Here is a 12,199-nt window from a genome sequence, read left to right as displayed (position 1 = left end):
GTTTTGATCTTTGAAAGAACATTGATTAATTAGTTTGACACACGCATTTTTGAAACGCAAAATATCCTCAAAATACTGTTTGTTTTTGTTTTTTTTTTTAAAAAAGGCTCAGTTTGCAACTTCTGCAACTACTTTGCAGAAGTTGTCAGAAATTAAACATTGTGGTTAAATAAATTTGTATTTTATTAACTTCATTGTGTACTCATTTTAAAACAAAGACAGTTGGTGGTTGCGTAAGCAGTTGAATGCAATACATCAGCTGCAAAACTGGTGCAGTACCTAACAGATGATTCAAAACTTGCCAAGTTTTCCACTTTTGTTTGATAAGAGAAATCTAGCTAATTGCTAAAATTCTTCTGTGCAGAATTTAGCTTAATCCATCTGCTTCTATAGTCAATGTGTAATGATAAAATAGCAGTGTAGTAAAATTAACATAAGTAACAGCAGTTACAAGAATGAAGAGATCCTATTGCCTCTTATCGCTATCCCAGCACCTCGCTCCGGGTCGGAGTCCTCTGATTCCTGATCCCGCTCATCTTTTGGCTTTCAACATTTTGTGAGCGAGCAGCTCTCACCCGCCTGCTGTGCTCCTGCTTCCCGACAGGGTCTCTCTGTGGGTCTCTCCTTGTCCCCAGGGAAACTCGAGCAGCACAAATATGATAGCACATGCCGCTTCTCAGCATATGTTTGAGGTCTAGCTGAAACAGCATCTGTCCCCGGATTCTTTTCTTCCTTTTTTTTGTGCCTGCTTTTGCACCAACGATATCTGTAGTGAGTCAACTGCCACTTGTCTGTTTGATAAATGAAAGTAGATTGAGAAACTTCTGAAACTGGACAAAGATAATGCGGTGGGAAGATCCCATCAGGATGACGCTGGAGTGGGAGAGAAAGTGATCCATGACTTTTACTTTAGATAATACAACATTTTTAGATGTACTAAAATTCTTAATGAACCGGAAATTGGAATGTAAACTTATAGATGCGTGAAGGTGGTGTTTGAACCTGTCCGACTGCTTTGTTGCTCTCGAGGGCGCAGTACACTTTGCTCTGGTGTTCGCTTTGCTAACTGCTACGAGGAGAACGGGAGGAGAGCAGACCCAGCAATTTAAACAGTACATGAAAGAGTTTAGCAAGTTTGTCAGGCTGGAGATGAAAATAACTCAGAAGCGAAATAACTCAAAAAATCTCAATAGAAGGGAAAAATAAAAAGCAATAATCCTGGAAAAGTATTGGATGATGTTTGGCAGCACATTAGACGTAACTGTGCAGTTTGAGTGCAGAAAAGCTTGTGTAAGGCAGAGCTGAGGAGTGAGTGGTCTGCCACTTCTCCTCTGTTTGTCGCACGGTTCACGTTAAAAGTCAGCATCCATAATAAGGGTTAGTAGCTAAAAAATTTCTCAGTTCAAGTGCGGTTAGAAATTGATTGAACACTGCTGGTGTAAATGGTTCAATGGTGATAAGGCACTGAGTCCGTGGTGCTTGTGTTGGAGCAGCGGCAGGGTGTGAAATACCTGCTGGGACCCCGCTCCAAGCGGAGCGGGGGCCTGATCCTCCCTCCTGCCTTGGAAGGTGTGAGGGGAACGAGCTGGTTGTGGTGCCCGCGGGAAGCGCTGCCTGCGCGGGGTCGCGTGCCGGGGAGCTGGGGCAGCATCTTGCTAGGAGTGACAGCTGAAGTCACTTGTTGGAAAGTCTGTAAACTCTGGTTACAGCTGCACTTGTCAGGGGCTTTACGGGAAGTGTAATCAGCCACAGAGATTAATTTGCATCTCAATTAGGAAAGAGTCAGGAGGAAGCATAGGGTCTGTTGCTGGAAGGTTGTGGAAGAAATCTCATCAGGCACAAAAGGCTCCCAAGTCTCGGTGCTCCAGCGAGTGGAGGACAATATCCGAGTCCGGTTTCCATGGGGACCAGGACCGCAGAGCCGCGGAGAATCTCGCTGTGCGCTGTAATTGCTTGGTCATGATGACACAAATTCCACTGTCGTACCTAAATACATTTTTTTCTGTTGGAAATCTCTTTGACGAAGGTAACTATGGCGGACCACATCAGATTTTTATTTTTTTTTTTTTTCTAAATCTACTTTTTATGTTTATGTAACTATTTCTTTTTTAAGGAATTCATTAGGGCAAGAGAAATATTCATTAAGAAATAATTAACTATATTTAAACTTTAGTTTAAAGCCGTTCTGGCTACAAGTTCTCTGTATACATCAAATGCCATGCGATGGCATTACACAGCAGCAAAATCAGCGTGGTTAATGCATAGCTCGGTTGTCTTCTGAATGCTTAAAGCTCAGTTGTCTCTGTAGCTGCTGCAATGTTTACATGGTCATGGATGATTATACATTAGTATATGTTCAAAATAACCATTTTTTCAGGAGTGCATTCATTCTTGGTGCAATGAAGCATTGAGACTGAGCGGCTGCAGACTGTACTAATGGATGCTCTCACCATCCTTAAGTAACTGTTGAGTGCAAGGTAATGTGTTTCAGGAGCCTCACCAGTCTGCTTTTTCAGGCAATAATGTTTATTTCAAATATGCCTGTGTATTTCATGGAAATCATAAACAATAAAGTGGCTTAAATTATGTAAGAACAAGGAATAATAATATTTAAACTTACTAAAATTGTTGTATAAAAATCACATATTTATGCAAGTTTTTGAGAGCATTAAAGCCGCCTTTTTATGGGCTGGGGAAAGGAAGGAACAACTAATCACACAGACGAATAATTATGTATCAAAACTGAAGTTCCTCTTAATTAAGCTCAGTTAAAGCAGAGGTTGCTAATTGTCATTATTCAAGAGTAACGTGACTCTATAGGCAGGATGCCTTAGGACATGAGAGCAGGGATGAAAAAGAGCGCATTTGTAATTTGGTGCTTTGGTAGCTGTAGTTGGGATGAGCAGGACCCCCTAAGCAAGGACCTATTCCGGTTCCAGTAATGTTGACTGTTGTGAAAAATGGTAGGGGTGCTGAAATAAAACTGCATTTTTGTGCTCTCTTCCTGCTTATATTAAATTAGTTGTATGTTGGAAAGGATTTTTGAAGATTTGTACATTCTGAAGCTGCAGTAGTGCACGTCTTTGGGAGCTGGTCTTATTTGTAAAGATTAACGCTGGGGGGGGGGAAAACAGGGTCTGTATTTAGGTTTTTATTATGGGTCTGATTTACAGCTGCAGTTTAAACTGACAGTTTTTAGGCTCAGGTGCTAGTAAACCTCAAATTATGAAAATGTAACTAAGTGCAGGTGTCAGGCGCTTTGGTCCGTAATTTAATGTTGGTCTCCAAAAAGACTGTGGGATTTGGGGATAGTGATGTCTGAGCACAAAGCTTCCCATTGAATACGTACGGAAACGCAATTTTGACTACCCAGAATCCAGATTATCTTTCAAAATGGAGTAATTTCCTTGCTCGTTGAATTAAGTTGTTCTTGTTCAGAGACTTGTAAGTTGGTCTCAGGTTTTACTTATGAAATCTCATAACCAGGCTGTTTATTCTTTCCCATCTCACATGTTTCATAATAACAATAGAGGTAAACATTCTGGATTCTTATATCTTTTATAAAGTTCTTTTTTTTTTTTTTTTTTTTTTTTTAAAAAGTACTGCAAAATTATCTTTGCAATTAAGATAGCCTTTCTTTAAATTGCATTGGCTGAAAGATAGTAACAAACCTTGTTTGTTTTAGAAAAAGTGGAGCAATGCTTTTTGAGCCTTTTCACCCACTTCTTAACTGGAAATAAAAGCTTCTCGGAGTTTGAAAAATGGCCACAGTGATGAAAAGGAAACTTTAGTGAATTGCGGTCATGATCTGTGAAGTTTGTGAAGTGGCCGCATGTACTTGGATGAAAATGCCCGTATCTCTGTTTCCACTCTTCTACTGAAAAAGCTTCTTTTTAATTGAAAAATTACTTGATTTTGAAGAAAATTAGGAGACATTCTGACAAGTCTGAAAATGTTACCCCAGGTTTGAACAGCTTTTTGTAAGCAACCTACTGGAGGGTAGAGAATATCCTTATGCGCAAGCACCGGTTGGCTTCTTTCCTACGTTCTTCATTGATTTCTTATAGTGTTTGAATTATTTTCTTATCAATTTAAGCTTACATGTATCTTCCTGTGAATGAGTAAATAGGGAGTTAGTTCCTGTCGGGGTTTATTGCAAATTAACATGGTTATTATAAAATTACCTTTTTAAGCAACCTCACTTTTAGGATCAATTGGTTTGGCCTTACAGAAAAAAAAAAAAAAAAAAAAAAGAGGAGAGGTTGTTCTTATTCTGCCTTTTGATTCCTGCCTATTTTTCATAATCTTCCGTAGCGTCGTGATTCGAGTACAGTGCTGCGTTGCTCTACAGGGGAAGAAGAAATAACTGATGGGGTGGGCATGCAGACTCATGTCTCTCAGCCACTATTTTTGCCATCAAAATTGTCCATTTCAGGTAGCTGTGCAAACGTTCTTGGAATTGTAATTCTAAAAAATCTCTGCTATAAGTTGTGCTGCTTCTGCCTTATTTCATTAATAGAAACAGAATTATATAAGGGCCGATCTAAATAGTCTTAGTATGGTAAGAAGAAAAAAATTACCACAGTGGCAGGTTGCAGTATTGCTTCCGAGGTTGTTTGCATTATTTGTTGTTCATTCAAGAGAAATCCTGAACGTAAAAGAGCTTTAAATTCTTCTTAAGTTTGTGATGGGTGTTCACAGTAATTTGCTGCGTGACGCATCTGGGCATTAGATGCTGAAGGTGGCTGTGCATTGGAACAAACAAAAAAGAGCACGATGAGGATGCATATGCTTTCCATAATATCTGAGCACTGGATGTCACCATTTCCCTGCTTACGATTTGTAATCCTGTTTATGGGCCGGGAGGAAACACAGCCCTTACTTTGGAGAAGTAATTTGATACATGAATAACTCTTAAAGTTTTATCCATGGTAATGAATATGGTATGCCTACTTCACTATGCCAAACAAGTAGTTCTTTAGGATAAAATCAAAAGACTGTCTAAATACCTAACAAAAAAAAAGATATCCATAACTTTAATTCATTATTTTGCGCCCAGATATTAACATATCTACTATATATTAGTATGTCATGTCTGGAATCAAGAAGATTAAGCAAAGAACATCAACTTTGAATTCTGACTGCATTTGTTTTGTTGGTTTAAGCCAATTTCTGATTAACTTAATCTAGAGCGACTTACCTGCTTACCTGCGTTATCAGAGACTAAAAAAAGATATTTGCTATGATGGGCTTTATTGTGTGAATGGCTGTCATATATTTTGTAGGTGCACGTAATATCAGATGCCTGAAAACACATTTTGTGTACCTTTCAAAATGTGCTGCTTTGAGCTTGCATTTACAACTCTGCTTTGGTTATAAAGGGATGCTTGATCGTACTGTGAAAATAAAATAGAAAGTCTGTTACTCTATATTTAGAGAAGGGTTCGCAATTTGTTCCCTTTATTTCATTCAAAGAAGTTATGCCCTCAAGCTATATAGATGCTGTTAGGAATTACTATGAAATTCTAAAGCATGTGTCACAGGAGCTGTGACAATTTATATGACATGGCATCTGACAGTTTTCGGCACAAGTGATCGGTTCTGGCTCGCAGGAGTGTCTGTCTGTAGTCAGTCCTCCGCTGCTTTGTCTGCGGAGAGCAGCAGGTTTAACTTGCCGTCCTTCGCTTTTCTGGCAGTCGCTGTAACCAGCCCTCACGCGAGGGTTTGAGTTTCAGACAGAAGTATTTGGTCCTGTCGCAGCAGTCTCTGAGGGATGCTGATGAACGCGGCGGTGGCTGTACGGGGTGGTGTAAAGCAGCACTGACCTTCATTCTGCAGCGCAGCTCCCCGCTGGAGCGGATCGATGGCCGGGCTGTCTGTCTCTGCGGCTGCCTTCCCTCCTCGCAGCGAGAACCTTCTCCAGGCAGCGATCGATGCCTCTAATCTGCTCCAGCCTGTAATAAGTCATGCGAGGCAAAGCTTTTAGGTGGCATTACATGGGATTGTGGAGGCGGCTCTTCAGCTCTTATTCATAGTGCTCTTCATAGACTTGCAGAGAAATCTACTGCATCCCACTTGTGAATATATAAAGAGTATATAATGCTTCCGTGGATTTAAACTTCACATGCTGCTGGACGATGTACAGACACAATGGTTTAAATTTCTATATTTTTGTGCGCGCGTCTGTACGTACCTGTCCCTGTTCGTAGACCCTTCTTGCGCACTCATCTTGTATATGCATTGCTGTGAACTGCTCAAGAGCTTCACCATTTTACAGAACGCAAGGGGGGCAGCAGTGAAGTTTGTATGTTAGCAATACAGTTTATTTTTCTGCTGTAGCAAGGGGCATCGTTATTCTTCTCCACGGCTGGAAGCTGTAAAGATCACTGGGCGGTGTTGAGAAAGTCCCAAGCTAATTCTGTAGCAGAGTTTTAAACGGCACTAACTGCTGCCCCTCCTGATGATGAACTCTGTGCAGAAACTGTACTCTTCAGTAAGAGTAAATAAACCCCAGCAGTTTTCAAGGCTTTTATTTGCAAAGTGATTTAATGGGCAGTTCCAAAAATGAACCTGTTGTTAAGTGACATCATGAATGTAATGTGTTTTTTTTTTTCAAAAAGAAAAGTGAATTCACTTGGGGGGGGGGGCGGCGGGGGAGAACCCCAAATTCAGCTTTGGATTTGTTAAATGATGTACATGTACTAACTGAAAACAAGTTTCCTAAAGTACACAGTCATACCTCTTTAGCCCCTACCAAAGACTGGAAAGTCATGATCTTGCTGGAAATAGTATAGTACATAAAGTATAAGCAGCAGATCAGGATTGGGGAGTTGGGAATTTGAATCCTAACTCTCCTCTGCCATGGAGAAGCTGCTGCCTTGACTGAAACACTTGGGGTTTTTTCTTCCATTTTTTCATCAGTAATACTTTATTTGTTCAAGAATAATTTTGTAGGAAACTGGAGGGTTTATGTAAGTGCTGCTTTAAACTTGTGTCCTAGCGCTGAATCAAACTGGAGCTGTGCAAAAGGGTTCGTGTACCACTGCCGCTCTTAAGATTGCTGGGAGAAATGTTTATCTGGTTTCAATCTGTCAAAGCACAATATAATTTGTACATTTGCAAGCAGAAGGCAGTAGATTTCTCTGTCAGTCTGTGAAAAGCACCATGAGCAAGGGCTGAAGGGGGATACATACAGATTCTGAGGTTTGTAGCGACTGGCGGATGGCTAGTAGGTATTCCCAGGGTACCGAACAGGGTGGCTATAGCAGCCGGACATTGGCTACGTTTCTAGATTAACTGGCCGCTCATCTGTCACTCACCTGCAGTCTCCTGGCTTTGGTGGCATTGCTCATGAAATACCTGCAGTTTGGGCAAGCTGACAGCGATCGGAGTGTTTGCGGTGTTCTCAGTAAACATAAAACAAGCTTATTAAAAGTGTGGTTTTAGAGTAATCACACCCTACCCAAAGGGCTTCCAGGAGGTCTGTGATGGAAGTCTGCCTTCAATTCACCTTGCCGTAACAAACATCGAGTCAGTGTGGTATAGCTTTTTGTTTAGAACTAGGTGGTAAATGCACGTTGCATAGTAAGGTGTGATCTCGAGCTCCCGCTCTCTTCAAGTGAGATATACAGAGATTCAAACACCTATTGCTCGGTGTTTTGGGTTTTCTGTCATATTAGGCAAAGAGCCTCTAACTTGTGTCTAATGAGAGGCTCTCTTTAAAGTGTGACAGAAGCAAAATTGGTATAGTTGGATTACTACAAAGCGCTTCATTCAATCTTACGGGGTTTTTTGGTGGTAGGTTGGTTTCTTTTTCCACTTATATGCCAGACAAATTAAAGGGGTTTGTGTTCTTTGTATTTCCAAAGTCAGATTTGATGATTTGCTGTTCCGCCCCTATTAACTGTGTGTAACTAAAACCTCCGTTGTATCTTTTGGAAACTTGCTTCTGAACACTCGCTTGCACTGTGGATTTCCTAGGGTTATTTTTGTTTGGCTTTTGTCACGAATGGGTGGAAAAGAAAAGAGTTTTATCTGAATGGACTTTAAATTTAATGCCGGCTGTGCAGTCCTCACGGGCGAAATGCACATTGGCTTCGGCGTGAGTTTCGCCTGACCGAGGGTTATCGTCTTGGCCCCCTTGCTGCATCGCGGGCAAGAATAAAGATGACACTTGGATTTGAGCGGAGCAAGGCGCCCGGCCCCGAGCCCTTGCTGCGCCACCGGCGAGACCAGCGGGCGCGGAGGAGCGGGCTAAAAATCTCCGAAATCTGGGCCGCGCGGGACCCGACAGCGCTGGGGTCGGTCCCCTCTGCGGCAGGCTTTGTGCGCGCTCGCCGTCTCATTAGCATGCTGGCTCGCCGCCGCCGCTGCGGCGCGCTGGCTTTGCTAGCTCTGCTAGCATTGCTAGCTCTGCTAGCTTACCAGCTGTTCCTGCTGCTCGCGACAATGTCCAGCGTGTTCGGATCACCGGGTTCCTGCGCTCGCCGCCGCGCGCAGACAGCCTTTCCGCTGGGGATGCCCACGTGGCCGCCCGTCAGCAGCGGCACCGCATAAAGTAGCAGGCCCTCGCATGGCATATGGTGTCTGGATTCATACAAGATGCAAAACTATTCTGCCGCTAATGCACAATGACTCATAGCATTGCTAATTTTTCTAACAAAAGCCCACTTCCACACCCACACTTTTAACCCCTCAGGCTAAAAAGCCTCTTCTTTAGTTTCAAAGCCTTGGAAATGTAAGGAGGTGGCTTCTGGATCAATATATGAAACCCTATATTTATTTAAAGCATATGCAAGTTCTAACACTTATTTTAAATTTCAGTGAAACGCAGTTTTCAAATCACTTTTCTAACATACGGTCATTTTTTTTTTTTTTTTTTTTTTTTGTTCCAAAGGAGATTCATTGTCAAATGTCGGGAATTGTTAATTTTTTGGCAGTTGTGTATTACAAAAATAGTCAGAAGTCCGCATAGATAATACGAAGTTATTTTCATTTAAGAGCGAATCAAAGCAAGGTAGCTAGTAGATCTACGATGACTGTATATTACAGCGCGAGTTACCAAGCTGCTTATTTTAAGAAGCTTGTAATATCTGGCTATCTTTCCTATATACTAGCTCTTCGGGGAGAAAAATAATACACTTTCCAACTAGAGGGAGCTGCTGATATCGCTGATGCTGATTCTTAACCTTCCAGTCTAATTCCTTTGTGCAGAACGTACAGTGATCGTTTCTACGTTTTAATAAAATTAAGTTAAATTACCCCGAGTAATTTAGATTAGAAGGATGCGTCTTAATTTTTACAGTGTAATCATCAAATTAAACTGCAAAATTCGGCGAGAGCTAAAGCGCATCCAGGTTGCGTGGCACACGGGTGGAATTATATAGGTCATGAAAAGACTCGTTAGAGGAGAGTGAAAAGCTGAGGCTTGCTTACTGTTGTTACGAGACAAAAAGCATAAGGGAAGTATAAGCAGTAGGGAAGGGAGCGGGCGGCGCGGCAGGAAGCTCCCCGCTCCCTCCATCCCAACAAAGGAACAAAGGGACCTCCGGTGAAAGATGAAGGTGGCCGCGCTCGGCGGTTCGGGCTCCCCGAGAGCAACTTGTTACAGGGAACCCCCGCGGGCGGTGCGTCAGCCAGGTTAATGCTCCTGTGGGGAACGGTTTTAAGGAGAAGTCCTGGCTTCAGAAAGTCTTTACCAGGGGATAGTTTGAGAGCTTTTGTGGGGCTGGTGACTCCGCACCGGCCTGCTGTGGGGTTCCCAATGGGAAGGGTGCACCGTGTCCTGGCCGTGGCCAAAGTCCAGGTGCCAACCTCAGAAAAAGCAGTTTCAATCCAGCAGGGCAGTTCCCGGGTCTCCGAAACCCCTACTCGCTGCTCCGCAGGTGGTGAGAAGGCGCAAAGGATGCGAAAGACCAGCTAGATGCGCGCATGGGCATTTTCATGCGTGCGTTCCCCAGCGATCCAGGCACTTGCATTCATACAAACGTGTAATTGCCGATATAGTTTTACATAATTTTTCGAACTTTTCTTTGCTTTCCCTTTTAAAGAAAACCTGACTTCAGTATATGTTTTACATGAACCATACGTGCTGCAATCATTTCATTCAACTTAAATAATTTTCTAAAAAGGAAAAATGTTTTCAGGTTTAGCTTTGAATTTTCTTAATTGCTTTGTTTCTCTCTCAGTAAAAACGAGTTTTTGAATTGACCGTGCTTTTGAGGAGGTGAGACTAGATCACCTTCTGACATCCCTCCAACCTGAACTGATTCTGTGCATCTGATACTAAGAGGATGAGGCGCATAAATTTTGTGCCTCTTATATAAAAGCTCCTTAAATGGTTAGCAGCATAATCTTAGATCTTTTTTTTTTTTAAAAGAGGAAAGGCTTTCCCTCTACTTGCGCTTGAAAAACTTTTAAAGGCATGCTGTTACTGGGGACTTTTTTATTAGGTTGGGGACACGAGCGTGGTGACAGCAAGAGAGAAGAGTAGGAGAAAGCCGCTTTTTGTAGCGGGTTTATTGGCTGGCATATTTAATTTGTATTTTTTTCTTTCCTCAGTGTCATACTTTTGTGTGTATTTCACAGCAAGATTAACTGTCAGGGTTCTAGTGTATAAACAGGAGCAGATGGCTTTTAATGATTTCTTAAATCTAATTCTAAGTAACAATCTAGTACATGTACAGCATTTTCTCTTAAAAAAAAAAAAAAAAACAAAAACAAAAACAAAACCAACACCTCAGTTCATTTGATGTTTTTAATACTTTGTCTGAATTGGCTTGGGCCAGGTTTTTTGAGAACCTGTAACTGTGACTTCTGCTGAACAGCTAGATTTATTGTACCTGTTTAGGATTATCCATCTCATTCATTTTCACCTGTGTAACAACGTGGATGATCTTATAAAATCCTGGTAATCTACAGTTTGTTGGCTTCCTTAAATAAAGCAGGCATCCTCCTGCCCTCCTTTCAGCTGGGCAAAGTAGTGTTGCTCCAGTAGCGTTATTTCACTTAGAAAGCTTAGTGTTCTCACTGTAATAAACAAACTTGGGGTTAGCTAGCTCACTTTTTCATTACTGCAGTCTTGGTACCAAAAATGCAGCATCATGAGAGTGAAGTCATTAATATTTAGAAAATAAGCTCAAGCTAGCTTGCATTTTTCTTTTCTCCTGTTCCTGAAAGATCTTACCTTAACTTCTGCCATACCTGTGACTTTAAAGAACTTCATGGTTTTCAAAGTTGACTTCTGGAGTTTTTAAGGGCTGTGTCCACCAGACAAACACCATTAAGGCGATAGAAGTGTAGCGGTACAGAGAAGGCGGTAGAAGTTGGTAGAGAAGGTGGTAGAGCCGTTACTTTGGGGAACGAGCACTGAAGCTCATGTTCAGAGACTTCACATACCATAAGTGAACTCCTGCCCTTACCAGTAATTTCTGATTCCGTCTTACCACCTTCCTCTCCCTGCTGCCAGCATCTATTACAGCTGGGAAAATGAGAGGATTTGAAAACAACATTTTCCGCAGGCGGCTCCAGCGGTAAGAAATGGCAGTGGCTGGGATTATTTTTCTGTCCTTAGTTTTTAAATAAAACTCTGTGTTATTTAAAGGTTTGCAGTTGTAGGAATAGCAGTTACACTCACACATACCAGCCTGAATAACCTCAACTACACAGTTGCCACATACATAGCCGCGTTTTCTAATTGTGCTGGTTTTAAGCAGCCTCTGTACCTGATGTTTGACATCTCCATTTCACCGGGAAGATAAAAAGAAACACGGGTGTCTTTATTTTCAACAACGTATTTAATGTGCGACAAAGGGTTCCTGTTCTCTTCATTTCCGTAACTGGTTATTTTTCAGATCGTTGCCTTGCTTGCTTTGCTGTTGCTAACCCTTTAGGTACTGTAGTGCCCTGCGCTCTCCGACGGCTAATCGATCCTCCGGGATGGCAGAGAGGGACAGTGCAACCCTTACAGTTAAATCACTGAGCGTTTTTATGGGCTTGGCAGTAGAGAGGAATCGTTCCAATCCAGAAGAGCTGTTTTAATTCCGAAACATTTTCTTTATAGGCTTTCGCAGAGCCTGTTGGTTTTTGTGCTCCCATGTTTTATGACTTGTTGCCATGATAATTCAGCTCATCTTACAGGTTTCTCTAATTGTGATTGATGTGTAATCATTCATTTTATTGAACCTCATTAAGGTCTGCG

At 41.9% G+C, this 12,199-nt stretch overlaps 1 protein-coding gene across 1 annotated transcript in view; it reads left to right on the top strand.

Moving 5' to 3' along the window:
• RALGAPA2 (Ral GTPase activating protein catalytic subunit alpha 2) overlaps positions 1-12,199 on the top strand; it is a 135,342-nt gene that overhangs the window by 86,136 nt on the left and 37,007 nt on the right. The gene's annotated exons all lie outside the window — the stretch shown is intronic.

This window comes from Vanellus vanellus (genome assembly GCF_965231255.1).
Source record: "Vanellus vanellus genome assembly, chromosome: 3".
Lineage (NCBI taxonomy): Eukaryota > Metazoa > Chordata > Aves > Charadriiformes > Charadriidae > Vanellus > Vanellus vanellus.
Note: the sequence above shows the minus strand (reverse complement) of the source record. Positions and strands in the feature narration are given on the sequence as shown.